Source organism: Lolium rigidum, chromosome 6 (assembly GCF_022539505.1).
Source record: "Lolium rigidum isolate FL_2022 chromosome 6, APGP_CSIRO_Lrig_0.1, whole genome shotgun sequence".
Classification (NCBI taxonomy): domain Eukaryota; kingdom Viridiplantae; phylum Streptophyta; class Magnoliopsida; order Poales; family Poaceae; genus Lolium; species Lolium rigidum.
The window spans coordinates 339,671,171-339,692,423 of NC_061513.1; the positions used below are offsets into that span (position 1 = coordinate 339,671,171).

The following is a 21,253-nucleotide window of genomic DNA, read 5'->3' on the forward strand; positions in this document are numbered from 1 at the left end:
CATAATTTCCACCCCTGCGAAACCATTGACAAGGGATTAACTTGTCAATGCCTATGGATTGTAGGCTAGGGTTTAGTTAGAAGTAGAGGGCAAGTAGATCTCGAAGGTTTCAGCCGAAAAGTACTCGACGAATATGAAATCTAGGGTTTGCAGACAATGATTCGATGATCTCTTCGTCCCTCGACTCCCCCTTTATATAGGAGGTGGAGCCGAGGGTTTCGTTTTGTACAAGTTACGTAGTCCGGGACGGTTTCTAACTCATCCCGCCAGATTACAAATAACACTTCCTATTACAACTCTATCTTTTCCTTTAACATATCTTGGGCTTCCGAATCTTCTTATTCCTCGGGTAGTGGGCCTTCAATAAACCCCGGGTACTATATTTGGCAGGCCCATTTGGGATGCCTATGTCAACCATCAACATCAAGAAATCAAGGGATCTCTCTCTCTCCAGCAAAGACTCGAGCCCCTCACAAAGAACAATAAACCTACACACTAAAACCTAGTGAATATTATGGTTCAAGGTGCTGGGTATCCTCCTCATGTGGGATGTGAGGAGATGGCCTATTGAAGCCTTTCAGGCGGCCCAAACATTTGCGGGCCTACTACCCATTAGGATTATGACCAAAGGTCATTTTGGACATTGCACATGAGGGAGGGGGATGTTAAACTTCCCATCCATCCACCACTAGGTGGAGTAACGAAAATCTAGGATAGCCTCCATTGGAGAAGAAAACCAAGAAAGAAGGAAAAGAGAGAAAGTTCAAGGAAGAAGTTATACCTAGTGTCGGGCCCTGCCCACAAAGTTGTGAAGACCAGATCTACATCCTTGTTTCCTTCAAGCTGTGGTTCCACCATCTTTAGTGAGATTGCTCCAATTCCTAGCTGATGTGCCCCAAATCTTGTTGTTGGCATCCAAGATCTACTTGTATCTTGATGTCTAATATCCTCTAGTGCAAGGTACAAGGTCAGATTGGTTGTGAAAAGGTTTTAGTCAAAAAAAGGTATTGACTTTGATGAGATATTCTGTCAGGTGGTTAAGATGTCTTCAGTCCGAGTTGCATTGGGCATCGCTGCCACCATGGACTTGGAAATTGAACAACTTGATGTGAAGACAACGTTCCTACACGATGACCTAGAGGAGGAGATATTGAAAGTGCATGGAGCCCCCATGTGTGGTTTTGGTAATTAATGACAATCCCTATGGACTAATGTTTGCATTGAGTTATATTTGTAGGTATTGTCCATAGGCAATGCTTGAACCATTTGTTGGCTTCAAGGTTGCAATAAGAAGAAATTGATGAAGGATATCAAGTGTCAAGTATGTCTTGAAGATGAAGATGAAGTGAGCCCTCAAGTTATCTCAAGACATCAACATGATGAAGTATGAAGAAATGAAGTGCAAGTTCAAGATGAGCCAGCTCGAAGAGATCATATGCTTGAATCTTGCCATCCATATGGTGTTCATGGATTTGAGAAGATGCGCCGAAGAAGAAGCTCTCCCATGGTGGATTATGGGGGAGCAATCTACAAGACTTCGTCAAGGAAGCACAATCAAGAAAGGCGTTCCATCTTGTTGTGGTCAAGACCATCATCATCAAGCTCAAGTGGAATGCGCAAGGTTAAGGTTTGCTCTTGATAGGGTTTCTTTCTCACCGGTCTCATGGTGTAGTTGGAGACCGGTTCATAGTTTAGTTGCCGTACTATCAAGAGGGCTCTCGAGTGAGTAACTCGATCGTATCTTTCGGAGAGAGCTCAAACCTTTGCATCCTTGCATCATCTTTCTTGGTTGTTATTTGGATCTTATCCATGTGATGTTTTAGAGCTTGTGCTTATTCTCATGACAAGCTCTAGTTCATCGAAAATGGATTTCGGGTTTATCACTTGTTGCGTTTTCGAGTTTGGTGATTTTCTCGGTTTCTCATGTTGAGGTGTTGCACCTCTAAAAATAATAGAAAATCACTTCCCACTAGTTTCCATAATTTCACTTTTTGTAGGGATAGCTCTTGTCGACCTCTTTCCAACAAAATTGGTTTCATCTCGTTTGGATTCTCCAATCTCAAGATATTTGCATTTCATATTTGGGTTTAAAAGAAAGAAAAGTAAAAGAAAGGAAAAAGGGGAGGAGGGGCAGCCGCCGGAGGCACGAGCGGTACCACCGGCCTCACCATGGCCGGAGGCTCCGGCCTCCCCCTCCCAGCCCACAGCTCACCCTCCGCCACCTCCTGCCAACACTGGCCGGTAGTACCGGCCACCAAGGGCCGGTACTACCGGTCCCTTCTCCCTCGCGCGATGCAGCCTCCAACGGGCAGAAAAATTGGGGCCTCCTTTTTAAGCCCCCTCTCTCTCTTGGTTTTTGGGATCCAAGCTCCTTCTTCTTCCTCCTCTCTCTCAAGCTCACCACCATTGTTGTTGACTTTTTGTGAGCTTCATCTCTCCTTCCCCAACCAATGATTCTTGCATCTTTTTGAGAGAAAGATTGAGGGGATCTAGATCCACACTTTGACCAAACCAAATCATCTCTTTGTGAGTGAATCTTTGGGATCTAGATCTTGGAGAATTTTGTGTTCTCCTCTTTGTTCTTCCTCTCTTATTCCCCCAATAGCTTTTGTAGCTTTGTTGGAATTTGAGAGAGAAGGACTTGAGCATCTTTGTGGTGTTCTTGCCATTGCATTTGGTGCATCGGTTTGAGTTCTCCACGGTGATTCGTGGTGGTGAAGGCAAGAAGGTTGTTACTCTTGGGTTCGTGGAACCCTAGACGGATTCTAGGCCTTTGTGGCGATTTGTTGGGAGCCTCCAATTAAGTTGTGGAAGTGTGCCCCAATCTTTGTGTAAGGCCCGGTTTCCGCCTCGAAGGAAATCCCTTAGTGGAAACGTGACCTAGGCCTTTGTGGCGAGGGTCACCGGAGATTTAGGTGAGGCGCCTTCGTGGCGTTCGGTGTGTGGTGTGAGTACCGCATCTTGGGGTGAGGCCTTTGTGGCGTTGGTGTGCATCGAGCAACCACACCTTGATGTATACGGGTGCTTCTATTCTTGTAGACAGTGTTGGGCCTCCAAGAGCAGAGGTTTGTAGAACAGCAACAAGTTTCCCTTAAGTGGATCACCCAAGGTTTATCGATCTCAGGGAGGAAGAGGTCAAAGATATCCCTCTCATGCAACCCTGCAACCACAAAGCAAGAAGTCTCTTGTGTCCCCAACACACCTAATAGGTGCACTAGTTCGGCGAAGAGATAGTGAAATACATGTGGTATGAATAAATATAAGCGAGTAGTAACGGCGCCGGAAAAGTGCTTGCTGGCGTGTGGTTGATGGTGGTAATATTGCAGGAAGTACGAGATGCGGTAAAACGATAAACAAGCAGCGGTAGCGATATTTAGGAACAAGGCCTAGGGATCATACTTTCACTAGTGGACACTCTCAACATTGATCACATAACGGAATAAATAGATAGATGCTAGACTCTACACTCTCTTGTTGGATGATGAACACCACTAATCGTGTAGGATTACACGAACCTTCAATGCCGGAGTTAACAAGCTCCACAATATTCGATGTTCATGTTTAAATAACCTTAGAGTGCATGACAGATCAACATAACCAAACCAAGTACTAACATAGCATGCACACTCTGTCACCTTCACGCTACGAAAGGAGGAATAGATCACATCAACACTATCATAGCAATAGTTAACTTCATAATCTACAAGAGATCACAATCATAGCCCACGCCAAGTACTACACGATGCACACACACTGTCACCATTACACCGTGCAGAAGGAATAAACTACTTTAATAACATCACTAGAGTAGCACACAGATATATTGTGATACAAAACACATTGCAATCATAAAGAGATATAAATAAGCACTTCACTATGCCATTCATAACAGTGAATAAGTATTACGTGAAATATAGCCTAAGAGACCCACACGGTGCACACCTTGTCACCTTTACACACGTGGGACAAGGAGTCTCCGGAGATCACATAAGTAAAACCCACTTGACTAGCATAATGACATCTAGATTACAACCATCATCATATGAATCTCAATCATGTAAGGCAGCTCATGAGATTATTGTATTGAAGCACATAGGAGAGAGATTAACCACATAGCTACCGGTACAGCCCCGAGCCTCGATGGAGAACTACTCCCTCCTCATGGGAGACAAGCAGCGTTGATGGAGATGGCGGTGGTGTTGATGGAGGAGCCTTCCGGGGCACTTCCCCGTCCGGCGGCGTGCCGGAACGGAGACTCCTGTCCCCCAGATCTTGGCTTCGCGATGGCGGCGGCTCTGGAAGGTTTTCTGGTTTCGTCGAACGTGTCAGGGTTTTCGCGACGGAGGCTTTAAATAGGCGGAAGGGCAAGGTCAGAGGGGGTCTGGGGCCACCAGACACTAGGGCGGCGCGCCCCCCTCCTGGGCCGCGCCGCCACCAAGTGTGGGCCCCCTGTGGCCCCCTCTCTGGCGGTTCTCGGGTGTTCTGGAAGCTCCGGGGATTCTAAGATCTTCGGTGTTGATTTCGTCCGATTCCGAGAATATTTCCTTACTAGGATTTCTGAAACCAAAAACAGCAGAAAACAGCAATTGGCCCTTCGGCATCTCGTCAATAGGTTAGTTCCGGAAAACGCATAATAATGACATATAATGTGTATAAAACATGTAGATATCATCAATAATGTGGCATGGAACATAAGAAATTATCGATACGTCGGAGACGTATCAGCATCCCCAAGCTTAGTTCTGCTCGTCCCGAGCAGGTAAACGATAACAAAGATAATTTATGGAGTGACATGCCATCATAACCTTGATCATACTATTGTAAGCATATGTAATGAATGCAGCGATCAAAACAATTGTAATGACATGAGTAAACAACTGAATCATAAATCAAAGACTTTTCATGAATAGTACTTTCAAGACAAGCATCAATAAGTCTTGCATAAGAGTTAACTCATAAAGCAATAAATTCATAGTAAAGGTATTGAAGCAACACAATGGAAGATTAAGTTTTAGCGGTTGCTTTCAACTTGTAACATGTATATCTCAATGATAGTTTGTCAATGCAAAGCAATATAACAAGTGCAATATGCAAGTATGTAGGAATCAATGCACAGTTCACACAAGTGTTTGCTTCTTGAGGTGGAGAGAGATAGGTGAACTGACTCAACATAAAAGGTAAAAGAATGGCCCTTCGCGAGAGGAAGCATTGATTGCTATATTTGTGCTAGAGCTTTGGTTTTGAAAACATAAAGAGAGCATAAAAGTAAAGTTTTGAGAGGTGTTTGTTGTTGTCAACGAATGGTAGTGGGCACTCTAACCCCCTTGCCAGACAAACCTTCAAAGAGCGGCTCCCATGAATTATTTTTATTTTTGTGTGGCACTCCTTCCAACCTTTCTTTCACAAACCATGGCTAACCGAATCCTCGGGTGCCTGCCAACAATCTCATACCATGAAGGAGTGCCTTTTTATTTTAGTTTTATTATGATGACACTCCTCCCCACCTTTGCTTTCTCAAGCCATGGCTAACCGAATCCTTCGGCTGCCGTCCAACAATCACATACCATGGAGGAGCGTCTATTTTTGTTAATTAATTTGGGACTGGGAATCCCATTGCCAGCTCTTTTTTGCAAAATTATTGGATAAGCGGATGAAGCCACTAGTCCATTGGTGAAAGTTGCCCAACAAGATTGAAAGATAAACACCACATACTTCCTCATGAGCTATAAAACATTGACACAAACCAGAGGTGATAAATTTTGAATTGTTTAAAGGTAGCACTCAAGCAATTTACTTTGGAATGGCGGAGGAATACCATGTAGTAGGTAGGTATGGTGGACACAAATGGTATAGTGGTTGGCTCAAGGATTTTGGATGCATGAGAAGTATTCCCTCTCGATACAAGGCTTAGGCTAGCAAGGTTATTTGAAACAAACACAAGGATGAACCGGTGCAGCAAAACTCACATAAAAGACATATTGTAAACATTATAAGACTCTACACCGTCTTCCTTGTTGTTCAAACTCTTTACTAGAAATTATCTAGACCTTAGAGAGACCAATTATGCAAACCAAATTTTAGCAAGCTCTATGTATTTCTTCATTAATAGGTGCAAAGTATATGATGCAAGAGCTTAAACATGAGCACAACAATTGCCAAGTATCAAATTATCCAAGACATTTTATCAATTACCACATGTAGCATTTCCCGTTTCCAATCATATAACAATTAACGAAGCAGTTTCAACCTTCGCCATGAACAATAAAAGCTAAGAACACATGTGTTCATATGAACCAGCGGAGCGTGTCTCTCTCCCACACAAGCATTTATTCAAACAAAAAAAAAACAAACAGACGCTCCAACTAAAGTACATAAGATGTGACCGAATAAAAATATAGTTTCAAGGGAGGAACCTGATAAATTTGTCGATGAAGAAGGGGATGCCTTGGGCATCCCCAAGCTTAGATGCTTGAGTCTTCTTGAAATATGCAGGGATGAACCACGGGGGCATCCCCAAGCTTAGAGCTTTCACTCTTCTTGATCATAGTATATCATCCTCCTCTCTGGACCCTTGAAAACTTCCTCCACACCAAACTCGAAACAAACTCATTAGAGGGTTAGTGCATAATAAAAATTCACATGTTCAGAGGTGACACAATCATTCTTAACACTTATGGACATTGCCCAAAGCTACTGGAGGTTAATGTAACAAAGAAATCCATCCAACATAGCAAAAGAAGCAATGCGAAATAAAAGGCAGAATCTGTCAAAATAGAATAGTCCGTAAAGACAAATTTTATTGAGGCACCAGACTTGCTCAAATGAAAATGCTCAAATTGACTGAAAGTTGCGTACATATCTGAGGATCACTCACGTAAATTGGCATAATTTTCTGAGTTACCTACAGAGAATTAGGCCCAGATTCGTGACAGCAAGAAATCTGTTTCTGCGCAGTAATCCAAATCTAGTATGAACCTTACTATCAAAGACTTTACTTGGCACAACAATGCAATAAAACTAAGATAAGGAGAGTTTGCTACAGTAGTAAAAACTTCCAAGACTCAAATACAAAATAGAGGTACTGTAGCAAAATAAACACATGGGTTATCTCCCAAGAAGTGCTTTATTTATAGCCATTAAGATGGGCTCAACAGCTTTAATGATGCACTCGCAAGAAATAGTAGTTGAAGCAAAAGAGGGCATCAAAAAGCAAGTATGAAACAAATTTAAGTCTAACATGCTTCCTATGAAAGGGAATCTTGTAAATAAACAAGTTCATAAGGAGCAAAGTAACAAGCATAGGAAGATAGAACAAGTGTAGCTTCAAAAATTTCAGCACATAGAGAGGTGTTTTAGTAACATGAAAATTTCTACAACCATATTTTCCTCTCTCATAATAACTTTCAGTAGCATCATGAGAAAACTCAACAATATAACTATCACATAAAGCATTCTTATCATGAGTCTCATGCATAAAATTATTACTACTCCCAACATAAGCATAGTCATTCTTATTAATTGTAGTGGGAGCAAATTCAACAAAGTAGCTATCATCAAATATAGGAGGCATATTGTAATCATAATCAAATTTATCCTCCATAACAGGCGGTACTAAAAGACTACTATCATTATAATCATCATAAATAGGAGGCAAAGTATCATCAAAGTAAATTTTCTCCTCAATGCTTGGGGGACTAAAAAGATCATTAAAACCAGCTTCCCCAAGCTTAGAACTTTCTATATCATTATCAACAATGGTGTTCAAAGCGTTCATACTAATATTACTACCAACATGCAAATAAGATTCCATAGGTTTTTTAATTTTCGCATCAAACAATCCATGTTTTAAATCAGGAAATAGAATAAGAAGCTCATTGTTGTCCATTATGCCAAACTAGTGTAAACAAGAAACAAAAAGATGCAATTGCAGGATCTAAAGGAAATAGCTTCGAGCACACACACAACGGCGCCAGAAAAGTACTTTACCTGGGACCGAAGTATGAGAGCCTTTTACCTTTCCTCCCCGGCAACGGCGCCAGAAAAGTGCTTGATGTCTACGGGTGCTTCTATTCTTGTAGACAGTGTTGGGCCTCCAAGAGCAGATGTTTGTAGAACAGCAGCAAGTTTCCCTTAAGTGGATCACCCAAGGTTTATCGATCTCAGGGAGGAAGAGGTCAAAGATATCCCTCTCATGCAACCCTGCAACCACAAAGCAAGAAGTCTCTTGTGTCCCCAACACACCTAATAGGTGCACTAGTTCGGCGAAGAGATAGTGAAATACAGGTGGTATGAATAAATATAAGCGAGTAGTAACGGCGCCGGAAAAGTGCTTGTCGGCGTGTGGTTGATGGTGGTAATATTGCAGGAATTACGAGATGCGATAAAACAAGTAAACAAGCAGCGGTAGCAGTATTTAGGAACAAGGCCTAGGGATCATACTTTCACTAGTGGACACTCTCAACATTGATCACATAACAGAATAAATAGATAGATGCTAGACTCTACACTCTCTTATTGGATGATTAACACCACTAACTGTGTAGGATTACACGAACCTTCAATGCCGGAGTTAACAAGCTCCACAGTATTCGATGTTCATGTTTAAATAACCTTAGAGTGCATGACAGATCAACATAACCAAACCAAGTACTAACATAGCATGCACACTGTCACCTTCACGCTACGAAAGGAGGAATAGATCACATCAACACTATCATAGCAATAGTTAACTTCATAATCTACAAGAGATCACAATCATAGCCCACGCCAAGTACTACACGATGCACACACTCGTCACCATTACACCGTGCGGGAGGAATAAACTACTTTAATAACATCACTAGAGTAGCACACGAGATATATTGTGATACAAAACACATTGCAATCATAAAGAGATATAAATAAGCACTTCACTATGCCATTCATAACGGTGAATAAGTATTCTGTGAAATATAGCCTAAGAGACCCACACGGTGCACACACTCGTCACCTTTACACACGTGGGACAAGGAGTCTCCGGAGATCACATAAGTAAAACTCACTTGACTAGAATAATGACATCTAGATTACAAGCATCATCATATGAATCTCAATCATGTAAGGCAGCTCATGAGATTATTGTATTGAAGCACATAGGAGAGAGATTAACCACATAGCTACCGGTACAGCCCCGAGCCTCGATGGAGAACTACTCCCTCCTCATGGGAGACAAGCAGCGTTGATGGAGATGGCGGTGGTGTTGATGGAGGAGCCTTCCGGGGCACTTCCCCGTCCCGGCGGCGTGCCGGAACGGAGACTCCTGTCCCCCGGATCTTGGCTTCACGATGGCGGCGGCTCCGGAAGGTTTTCTCTGGTTTCGTCGAACGTGTCGGGGTTTTCGCGACGGAGGCTTTAAATAGGCGGAAGGGCAAGGTCGAGAGGGGTCCGGGGCCACCGGACACTAGGGCGGCGCGCCCCTCCTCGGGCCGCGCCGCCACCATGTGTGGGCCCCCGTGGCCCCTCTCCGGCGGTTCTCGGGTGTTCGGAAGCTCCCGGGGATTCTAAGATCTTCGGTGTTGATTTCGTCCGATTCCGAGAATATTTCCTTACTAGGATTTCTGAAACCAAAAACAGCAGAAAACAACGAACCGGCCCTTCGGCATCTCGTCAATAGGTTAGTTCCGGAAAACGCATAATAATGACATATAATGTGTATAAAACATGTAGATATCATCAATAATGTGGCATGGAACATAAGAAATTATCGATACGTCGGAGACGTATCACACCTCAAGGTGAGCCTCTTGTGGCGTTCGGGAGCACTAAGCAACCGCACCTCTCCACCGGAGATTAGCACTCGCAAGAGTGTGAACTCCGGGATAAATCATCGTCTCCCACGTGCCTCGGTTATCTCTATACCCGAGCTCTTTACTTATGCACTTTACCTTGTGATAGCCACCGTGCTTGAAGTTATATATATCTTGCTATCACATACTTGCTTGTATTGCTTAGAATAAGTTGTTGGTGCACATAGGTGAACCATAGTATATAGACTTTGGGCTTGACAAAGTAAACGCTAGTTTTATTCCGCATTTGTTAAGCCCATCTCGTAAAAAATTTAAATCGCCTATTCACCCCCCCCCCTCTAGGCGACATCCGTGTCCTTTCAGATATACATGGAGCAACTAGAAGGATTCGTGGTTGCAGGCAAGGAGCACCAAGTGTGCAAATTTAAGAAGAGCTTGCATGGCTTGAAGCAAGCTCCTCGGCAGTGGTACAAGAAGTTCGAGTCATTCATGACAGAGCTTGGATACCATAAAGCACAACCTGATCATTGTGTTTTTATCAAGAGGTACACCGAGGGTGACTTCATTATTCTCTTGCTATATGTCGATGATATGTTGATTGTTGAAAATGTCACAAAGAGGATTTCTCTCCTCAAGAAGGCATTGAGTAAATTATTTTCCATGAAGGATTTAGGACCAGCTAAGCAAATACTTGGCATGAAAATCTCCCGTGATAGATCAAATAAGCTGTTTTGGCTCTCACAAGAAGGTACTTGAAAGGTTCAATATGCAAGGTCCAAAGACTGTTACCTCTCTGCTTGCAGGTCATCACAAATTGAATTCAGAACATTGTCCTACAACAAGAAGGAGAAAGAAGAAATCAGTAGAGTACCGTACCAATCTGTTGTGGCCAGTTTGATTTATGCCATGGTATGCACTAGGCCTGAAATTGGCTATGCAGTTCGCGTTGTTGGCCGGTTCATGACAAATCCAGGGAAAGCTCAGTGAAGTGGAATCTGACGTATCTCAAAGGTACTTCTAGATCTTGCATATGTTTGGAAGCGGTGATCCTGTATTGCAAGGCTAAATAGATGCACATTATGCTAGAGATGAAGATTCTAGGAAGTCTACTTCTGGTTACCTGATCACTTATGCAGGGGGCAGTGTCATGGCAATCAAGGTTGTAGAAATGCATTTCATTATCAACTACAGATGCAGAGTACATCACAACGGTTGATGCTTGCAAGGAAGTGTTGTGATGAAGAACTTGTAAAACGTTGGGCATGAAGCAAGAGAAATACGATATGTTTTGTTATAGTCAAAGCGCTATCCGTATTGCCAAGAATGCTAGTTACCAATCTCGAACCAAGCACATTGAAGTGAGTTATCATTGGATTCGAGAAGTTTTGAGTGCCAAGTCGCTGATACTTGAGAAGATCCATACCGACAAGAATGGTTTGGATATGATGACCAAGATATTGCCAGGTGAGAAGCTCATGTATGTTGCAAGGTAGCGGGCATGGCGGTGCCCCCCACATGAGTCAGATGGGGAGAATGTTGGGTATCCTCCTCATGTGGGATATGGGGAGATGGCCTATTGAAGTCTTTCAGGCACCCCAAACAGGTGCAAGGGCCCACTAACAATTAGGGTTATAACCAAGGGTCATTTTTGACATTTCACATGAGGGAAGGGGGATGCTTAGACTCCTATGCATCCAACCACCACTAGGTGGAGTGACAAAAATCTAGGATAGCCTCTATTGGAGAAGAAAACCAGAGAGAATGGAAAGAGCGAAATTTGAAGGAAGAAGCTATACCAAGCGTCGGGCCTTGTCCATAAGGTTGTGAAAACCAAATCTTCATCCTTGTCTCCTTCAAGCGTGGTTCCACCATCTTTGGTGAGATTGCTCCAATCCCTAGCTCTTGTGCCCCAAATCTTGATGTTGGCATCCAATATCTTCTTGTATCTTGATGTCTAAGATCCTCCAGCGCTCTCTAGAGAAGAAGTTGTTGTATCCCCATTAGATATAGTGGAAGAAAATTTGGATAGCTTTGGGTCGTGGTTTTTCCTCTCACCTTGAGAGGTTTTCCACGTAAAAAAAGATTGGTGACCATCTGTGTTGATTTGCTTGTTGTTGCACCTATGTGCTCAGACTTGTCCCTCTACTCGCAGAAATCAGCTATCTGTGTGCTGAGAGCACCCAAGACTTGTCCTCTGTTGGGGTAGAATGTGTTCCTCCATACATGTTTGATGCATATGTTTCCTTCTGTGATAGACCAACAATCCGTGGAGTTAGTGCATGAGTGGTGTTGAAGTTTACATCTTATACCGCGGCACATTTTTAGATCACATTTGAGTGTGCTAATTTCCCAACACAATGATTCGTCAACCGTCTTGTGCTTTTCTTCTACTGTACCTACAGACAATGGCCTACTGAAAATGATGATTTCAATAATTAGAAGAACCACAAGAAGTACTTCCCATACAGAACTTACCGGAATCTATAAAAAAAAAAGAACTTATCAGAGGTGTGTTGTTGGGTGTCATAGGATTAATTGTGATGGAAAAAACCTCCTATGACATTTCCCCCCTTTTTTGTTTGTATTCGTATTCACAACATGAATTCCCATTGTAAATATGAAAATATTATCCAATTATTTAGGTTGGTTTTACATTTTGATATTTCAGAATTTTGATGTTTCTGATAAAATTTGGCACATTATGAATTCTTAGCATTGCCATTTATATATGGTTTTTCACATTATAAATCACCAAAAACATAAACCACTGTATAAAAATGGACTAGGGTCAATGTTAAATTGTTTTAGATAGTTTAATATTTAATATGAACTGTTCATGGTGCAGGGTTCAAATCAGACTTGGCACCATAGTTCACTGTTTAAAATGGACGTTGTCTAACATATAGGAAATTATGAAAAATATATACAAAAGTTGAAGCATTCTACAAAAAGAAATGCTGAACTTTAGTGAGCACACAAATAATTAAGAACATTCACCATGGTTTTTCTTCAATTCTTTTAAATTATATGTGAAGTTTTGTCAAATTATAATTTTCTAGAATAGTTTTGATGTTTGTTATTTGTGTTTTTTTCTGCTTTAAACTTTTGTTTAAAATTAAATTGAGACCTAGTTTATCGGTTTATCCTACATGTCCATCATCTTTGTTCTTAAGAAACTGGGCTTGACAATCAATCATTCCAACAAAAGTGGACATGGATATTCCGCAAGCAATAAAGTTCATGGACAGGACACACCTATGCCATCTATCTTCAGTTTATCTGCCTCCTGTTGGTAACAAAGGTAGGTGCAACGTCTAAATCCGAAGAGGATGGGGTGTGAGACAGTATTGTTCACGGTAAGTTAGACGCGAAGGAACCAAAAGCTAGTACAGTGCAGACAGGTATCCAACAGCATAATCCTGCATCTATTGGTTCTCCCACTTCAGGTAGTACCTGTATTCCTGCAAAAAAGAAGTGCGAGTAGTACTTGCACTCAAGAATCCCATTTCTCTTCTCTTCTTTTCTGTGCTACGAAGAAGAATCCAATCCGTTGGACTTTCAATGGCAGTAACATCAGTTTGGATAGCCAAACAGAACATAAGAAAAGGAGACACGCATATTCATTTTCAGATGCCTCTTAGGCTCTTTCAGTTATTTTTTTTGCGGAGAAAACACTGGAAATCTGCAATATACAGTAGCTGAGGCCTTAAACCGTGCTTGCAATTATGCTGGCCAGTTTAAGTACTCTGGGTACTATATCATGAGAGGTCAATGATCATGATCTGCATTCGGTCTGCGTCAAAATTAATGTCGCTTCACCAGTGATATACAATCTAAACACCTGTTCTCTTGGAATGCGACGCTCCAGCTGCCAGGAACAACAGTTCAGGTCGTCACACGTTTCTTGCCCGTCGACCAACTGTTTTACATCACAAGAACGGCGTCAGATATTCAGATCAAGTGGATTTGCATCGCGCGCTGACACTGCTTTCAGAATTTGACACGTACATCTGTAGATCGTCGCCCATCTTTTTCTGAGCCGGCGGATACAAGTCTCGTCATTCTATGAGAATGCAACAGGTTGGTATTGGATTGAGAAAATAATGGCAATGTTCAGACTTTAGACGGGAGTACCTTGTACCGGTCGGCCGGTCGAGGTATTCAACCCATACGTACAGAAGTACACAACGGGTGGCTGTCATGCAACAAACTGTGCCTGACAAGAAAGTCTACACATTCAGATAGAACAGGAACAACACCTCGTGGAGAAAATCCTTGGAAAAAAATCGGTGAGCTGAGGCCCGGGTTCAACAGTCCCTGGATCTGACCTAACTTTTTTGAAATCAGTGAGCTGAGGCCCGAATGTTGGATGCAACGGAGACTCAAGCTTGCTTGAGGGTATGCGACCTGAAGACATTACTCCACTAATCTTTGGGCTCTTAGAGAAGAATAAATGCACGCTGTTCGCAAAGCTTTGGAAGATGATTTTTGTGTTTCCTAAAACAAGAGGACGTGGGCTATTGGTTGGGGTCGTAGTAGCGCACCCAACGACCAGACTTCGAATCCTGTCAGGAATGAATTTCTGGAATTCTCATGCTGAGGTCCCGCTTCTACTATATCATTTAGTGTCTAGTTCCTCCTAGCACTAATTCATTTTTTTATGTTTCCTAAATCAACACCCAAAATGGACTCTCCGTTGATCACATCATCCAGTTCTATAAGCTTTGGGAGTTGCTTGTCAATGCACAGTTGAATGAGGACACCTCGGATAGCATCATGTGAAAGCTAACCAATGATGGTTCCTATGCGAACGATGCCTTTACCTCAGCACCGGTTACGTGTTAATAAACAGGCCCAACAGGCCATACTTGGTACATCTGAATTACAGGGATTGTGATGAATTAAGGGGGAGATAAGGGAAATCCGAATATGCCTTATATTCAGCATATTCGGTTACAATCATGGAAACTACAGATTTGCAATAACTCTAATATCCCCCCTTAATCAAAACTTGTACAAGTTGAGATTACGTTTAAATTCCTCTAATTTTCTGTATGGAAGCGGTTTGGTGAAGCCATCAGCAACTTGGTCTTGTGATGAAATGAATCTTATGTCAAGACGTTTTTGAGCAACTCTTTCTCTCACAAAATGAAAATCAATCTCAATGTGTTTTGTTCTTGCGTGGAAAACAGGATTCGCAGAGAGATATGTGGCACCCATATTGTCGCACCATAGGCTTGGGACTTCATGAATTTTTATGCCGAGTTCCTTAAGGAGAGTTTCTAGCCATATGACTTCTGCCGTAGCATTGGCCAAAGCTTTGTACTCAGCTTCTGTGCTTGATCTAGATACAGTTGGCTGCTTTCGAGCACTCCAGGATATAAGATTTGATCCAAAAAATATGGCAAAACCACCTGTAGATCTTCTGTCATCAACACAACCTGCCCAATCTGCATCTGAAAATGCACTAATCAAGGTGGAAACCGATTTTGTGAATGTAAGGCCTGTAGTGACAGTATCTTTAACATATCTTAAGATCATTTTAACGGCTGTCCAATGTGTGGTGGTAGGTGCATGCAAATACTGACAAACTTTGTTAACCGAAAAAGAAATATCAGGTCTTGTTAATGTCAAATATTGCAAAGCACCTACCACACTCCTATACCTTGTACTGTCATCGGGTCCCAAAGGCTCACCCTCATGTGCAGACATTTTTTCAGACGCCGACAATGGTGTAGGAGAAGATTTGCATTTAGTCATACCAACTTTTTCAAGAAGATCCAATGCATATTTTCCTTGAGTGAGGACTATACCGTTATGAATTTTCTTTACTTCAATACCTAGGAAAAAATGCAAGTCTCCAAGATCCTTGATAGCAAAATTTTGGTTAAGATCTTTAACAAGTGTAGATATAGCTTCTCTTGACGACCCTGTGACTATGATGTCATCCACATAAACAAGAACAAAAACCGTGATACCTGACTTGTTGTAAATGAATAATGATGTATCTCCTCGTGATGGCCGAAACCCAAGATGCTGCAGTTTGGTGCTCAAACGTGAGTACCATGCTCTCGGTGCCTGCTTGAGACCGTACAAAGCCTTGTCCAGTTTGCAAATGTGACGAGGGGCATCAGCATCTTCATACCCAGAAGGTTGTCGCATGTACACTTCCTCTTCCAGAATGCCATGTAAGAACGCATTCTTGACATCAAGTTGTCGAAGATTCCAGCCCCTGGAGACAGCAATAGCCAAAACAAGACGAATAGTAGCAGCTTTTACAACTGGACTAAAAGTGTCCTCATAGTCTATGCCGTAGCGTTGTTTAAAACCTTTTGCTACGAGGCGAGCTTTGTACCGATCTATGGAGCCATCAGAGTTTTTCTTGATTTTGTAGACCCATTTACAATCAATGATATTTTTATTACCATGGTGCGGAGGGACCAAATGCCACGTCTTGTTTTTTATAAGTGCGTCATATTCTTCATCCATCGCCTTGCGCCAGTTCGTGTCCTCAAGAGCTTCATTTAGATTACGTGGTTCTCCTGTAGCACATAAAAAAGAATAACGTATAGTTCCATCAGTATATGTTTTTGGTTGACGAATACCCTTCTGTAACCGTGTTCTTGCTGTTGCTGCAGGAGGGGCTTCAGGCTGAGTTGAGGCAGAAAATCTGGGCGCAGAGGATTCTGGCAACGTTTGCTGCCCAGCAGTGGACCTGCCTGTCCTCTCCTGGCTAGTGGGCAATCCAGCAGGAGCGTGAGGCGCGTGCGCCGCACTGGACGCGGGTGAGGGCGCGCTTGTGGCCGGCTCGTGCGCGGCACCAGACGATGGCGATGATGCGCTTTCGCCGCTGTCGGCCTGCTCCTCCGTGGACGCACCGGACTTGCGCGGAGTGCTGCTCGATGCGGGCGACGCATGAACACGTCCGGAATCCGTGCGCGCTGATGGCGCTGGCGACGGGCCTGCCCCGGGATCGAGGTCCTCCTCGGATCCCGTGATGGTCGGGCTGTCCGTTTCTTGCATGCGATGACCCCCGACTTCTGCTTCATTTTCCGCCGAGTTTTCTTCGGTCATCTGCACAGGACTCACAGCAGGCATTGGTGAACAATTGTTAGGCATATAGTCATCATTATTTGCACCCCCATTGGAAGGAATCAGATGGTTTGGCAACAACAGAATCTCCTTTTTTAGTTGGGCGCCGGCATTAGGATGTAGAGACGCAAATGGAAAAATATTTTCGTCAAAGACGACATCTCGGGAAACATAAACTCGTCCAGTGGACACATCCAAGCATTTGACACCCTTATGGCGTGGGCTATACCCAAGAAACACGCACTGCTTTGAGCGAAAAGCGAGTTTGCGGGAATTATATGGTCGTAAATTTGGCCAACAAGCGCAACCAAAAACACGAAGAGATTTATAGTCGGGTTTGATCTCAAGAAGACGTTCTACAGGACTTGTATTATTTATGACTTTGCTTGGCGTAAGATTGATAAGATAGGTGGCGGTGAGAAAGGCCTCGTCCCAAAATTTTAGAGGCATGGAAGCTTTGGCAAGAAGAGCAAGACCGACTTCAACTATATGGCGGTGTTTGCGCTCAGCTGAACCATTTTGCTGATGAGCATGTGGACACGATACATGATGTGTGATGCCAAGTTTTTGGAAAAAGGGGTTTAGTTTCTCATACTCGCCTCCCCAATCTGTTTGCATGGTGACTATTTTCTTATTAAATTTGCGTTCAACAAGATTCATGAAGTTGTGGAAAACATCAAAGACATCGGATTTTTTCTTTATAAGATAAATCCAAGTAAACTTGCTAAAGTCATCAATGAAACTTACATAGTAATTGTATCGACCTACGGATGTGGGAGCACGACCCCAAACATCGGAAAAGATTTGTTGTAAAGGGGCAGTCGACACACTTGTGGAAATAGGATAAGCAAGTTGATGACTCTTAGCTTTTTGGCATGAATCACAAATTGTTTCAACACTAGAAGAATTAGAATATGGAAGACAAAATTTATTTAGAACTTATTGAACCACTAAACTCGATGGATGACCAAGGCGACTATGCCACCGTGCAACTGTAGGCTTGATGGTGACACAAACTTGCTTTGATGCGGATGATGATGATGATGACACGATAGGATAGAGACCACCTTCGCACCGTCCTCTAAGAAGAATTCTCCTCGTGGCTCGGTCCTTTACCAAAAAATACCAAGGATGAAACTCAAAGAAGATATCATTATCAATAGCAAGTTTATGAACGGAAACAAGATTTTTAGTCGCACGAGGAACATGAAGAATGTTTTTAAGACGGAGTTCATGATTGGGGGTTTGAATAGATGAATGACCAATATGACTAATATGCATACCTTCACCATTTGCCGTGTGGATCTTGTCCTTACCATGATATTGATCACGGAACATCAGCTTCTCAAGATTGCTGGTGATGTGGTCGGTTGCGCCCGTGTCGGTATACCAGTTGGTATCCACACCGTAGGCGGCATTGACTTCTTTTTCATTGTTGTTGTTGTTGTCCGCGTAGCGCCACCAACATGTGGGCGCAGCATGACCATCTTTCTTGCATATTTGACACAGGGTGTCGTCGCGGGATCGAGGTGGTCCTTGTCCACGACCACCACGTCCACGACCACGCCCGTGTCCATATCCTCCTTGTGGGGGACGGCGGCCACCACCACCATCCCTGCCTCTATCTTCTTCACGGCCACGAGGGCGACCATGATAGTTGTTTTTCTTGTAGTAGCCACGACCACGGCTTGCAGAGTTCGCGGAAGACTCGAACCCCTTCTGGTCACCACCAGAGAGCATATTTTGTCGCATATCAAAAGCTCGTATTAAATCATGGAGATCGCTCACCGTGCACTTTGGCATTGCATTGACCGCGGCAACAACCCCGTTGTAGTCCTCGTCGAGGCCGTTGAGGATGAGGTCGCGAAGTTCGTCGTCGTCGATGGTGCGTCCGGCGGCGATGAGCTCGGTGGCGAAGCCCTTCATCTTGGCGACGTAGGTGTCCGCGTCCATGTTCAGCTTCTTTGTGTTGGACAGCGCCCCGCGAAGATGCGTGACGTTTGCCTTCGACCTTGACGCGAACATGGAGTTCACGAGCTGCCACACGTCGGCGGCATGCTCCAGGCCGACGGTTTGGGCGAGGATCTCCGGCGAGAGTGTGCCGAGGAGGTAACCTAGTACCTGTTGATCCTTGGTGAGCCATGTATCATATGCCGGGTTGGGCACCGACATGGTTTCCTTGTCCTTCTCGATCTCCACCTTCTCGGGCGGCGCTGGCTCGCTGCCGTCCACGAGGCCGAGCACCCGCGCACCTCGCAGGGCCGGCAAGACCTGAGCCTTCCATAGGAGGTGGTTGGCCCTTGTGTGTTTCTCGGTCGGTGGATTTCCGATGGGTGGCGCCGTGGTGAAGGAGGTGGCCATCGGGATGTTTTCTTCCGTCGGTGATGGGAACGACGGTGGTTATTTTTGATGTCGAGGAAGGGATCGCTCTGATACCATATGCGAACGATGCCTTTACCTCAGCATCGGTTACGTGTTAATAAACAGGCCCAACAGGCCATACTTGGTACATCTGAATTACAGGGATTGTGATGAATTAAGGGGGAGATAAGGGAAATCCGAATATGCCTTATATTCCAGCATATTCGGTTACAATCATGGAAACTACAGATTTGCAATAACTCTAATAGTCCCTACTTGGCAAGATCGGCGTACAAAATGCATTTTACGGGACTTAGAAGCTATCTGATGCCTTGGTTTGGAAACCATGCGAACCTCTCAAGTGCAAGATTCTTTCTTGGTTGATTATCTAATAGTTTGGACGGCAGATAAGCTAGAATAAAGAGGAATTCAAAAATTGTGGGTTTTGCAAGCTTTGTAACCAACAACAAGAGTGGGCCGCTCATCTTCTATTCTAGTGCTGGTTCATTGTCAAGGTTTGTTTCTCCTTGAAGGAATGGCTTGGCCTCTATGGCATCGACCCGAGGGGTTGTCATACCATTAACACAGTCAAAGATTGGTGAGTTGAGGTGATCCAGAAAAGAGGGCAATCAAGGAAAGTTGCGGCGTCGATTGCGATGCTAGTCTCTTGAAAGATTTGGAAAGAAATAAATAGTCAGGATTTCTGAAACAAATCCGTTAGTACATGTAACTTATGGAGAAGATCAAAGAGGGGGTGGAGATGTGGAGCCTCGCCAGAGCTACAGGGCGGTGTAGTTTTTTACCACGAGAGTAGGCTTGTAGTTTGTGTATTGGAATGCTGGACAAGATGTTGGCCTTGATCTTTTTGTCAAGTCTTTGGTTGTAAAACTTCTAAAAACTCCTTCTGATTCAATAAAATAACAAACTTTTTGCCTTGTTTTTGTTGTTTTTGAGGGTGACTTTTTGCCTTGTTAAAAAATATAATAAAGACACAAGCAGAGGGAAGAAGTGGGCTGCGCGCGACAAGTCACCCCACCTGTCCTGTGAGTTCAATGCCCTTAAGCCCGATAACGATGCCGAGGAACAAAGCGGCACTTCGTCCTTACGGCAGCCCACGTTAAGACAATAAGCTGGCAACCAGCCCTCTGGGCTAGCTAGGGCTCAGACTGCGGCCCGTTTAAGTGCCCTCCTCGCGAAGCAGGGCCACGGCGCATCGACGGCCTGCCTTCTCGCCTTTATATGAGGCACTCGCGGTACCAGTTCTCCCATCGCCTCTCGCTCTCGCCGCCGCAATGGAGGAAACCTAAACCTAGATCCCCTTGTGCATCGTTCTTGCTGTGTTCTGACGTTTTAGCGGCGCCGCTTGCCTCTTCTCATCGATCTCTGTTTGTGCTTTCGTTTTCCCTCTTTATTTTGTTTCGCAATACTGTGATGTGCATCATCGCCTTCGAGAGAACCGGGCGGATTCAATCTCGTGCCGTGCTGGTTCCGTTGCGGGCGTAGACCGATCTAGAGCCTCCACCGTGTCTCACCCTCCATCTTCTGTTGCTGGGTGTCGGATTGGTTCTTGAACATTTGCAATCTCTGCTATTCTCTGGTTGTGTGTATTTGGATGATGTTCGTCCATGGCCTCCATAATCCCGGATTAACTCGCTTAGCTGTTCTTCTGATTCATGGGAGGCCGACACTGATGTCTGGGAGTTTCGCTGATAGCGCCTTCTTTCCCAGTGGAGGTGCTTCATTAGTAACTCGCCACACAAACAATCCATGATTCCATCACTGTTTACTTTTTTTTGTTTCGGACTTTTGTCGAGCGTTTCTCTGCGGAAACAGATCTATTCTGTAGTATAGTCTCAGTCCGTGGTTGCATATAATCAATTTGACAGTGTTAATATGCTAAGCTGCTAACATCTAGGCCGGCAGATTAGACCTGTAGAACTGGATTGTTGTGTTGTCTGATGCCACCATACGAACGACGAACGAACGAATCTAATTAAATCAGTAGTGTAGACATG

General features: G+C 43.8%; 1 non-coding gene across 1 annotated transcript; it reads left to right on the forward strand.

The window, feature by feature from the left end:
• The first annotated feature begins 20,875 nt into the window (after positions 1-20,875).
• LOC124668883 lies at positions 20,876-21,000 on the forward strand. Its single transcript, XR_006991951.1, has one exon. It is a non-coding gene; the product is annotated as a small nucleolar RNA snoR83 (small nucleolar RNA).
• The last annotated feature ends 253 nt before the right edge of the window (positions 21,001-21,253 follow it).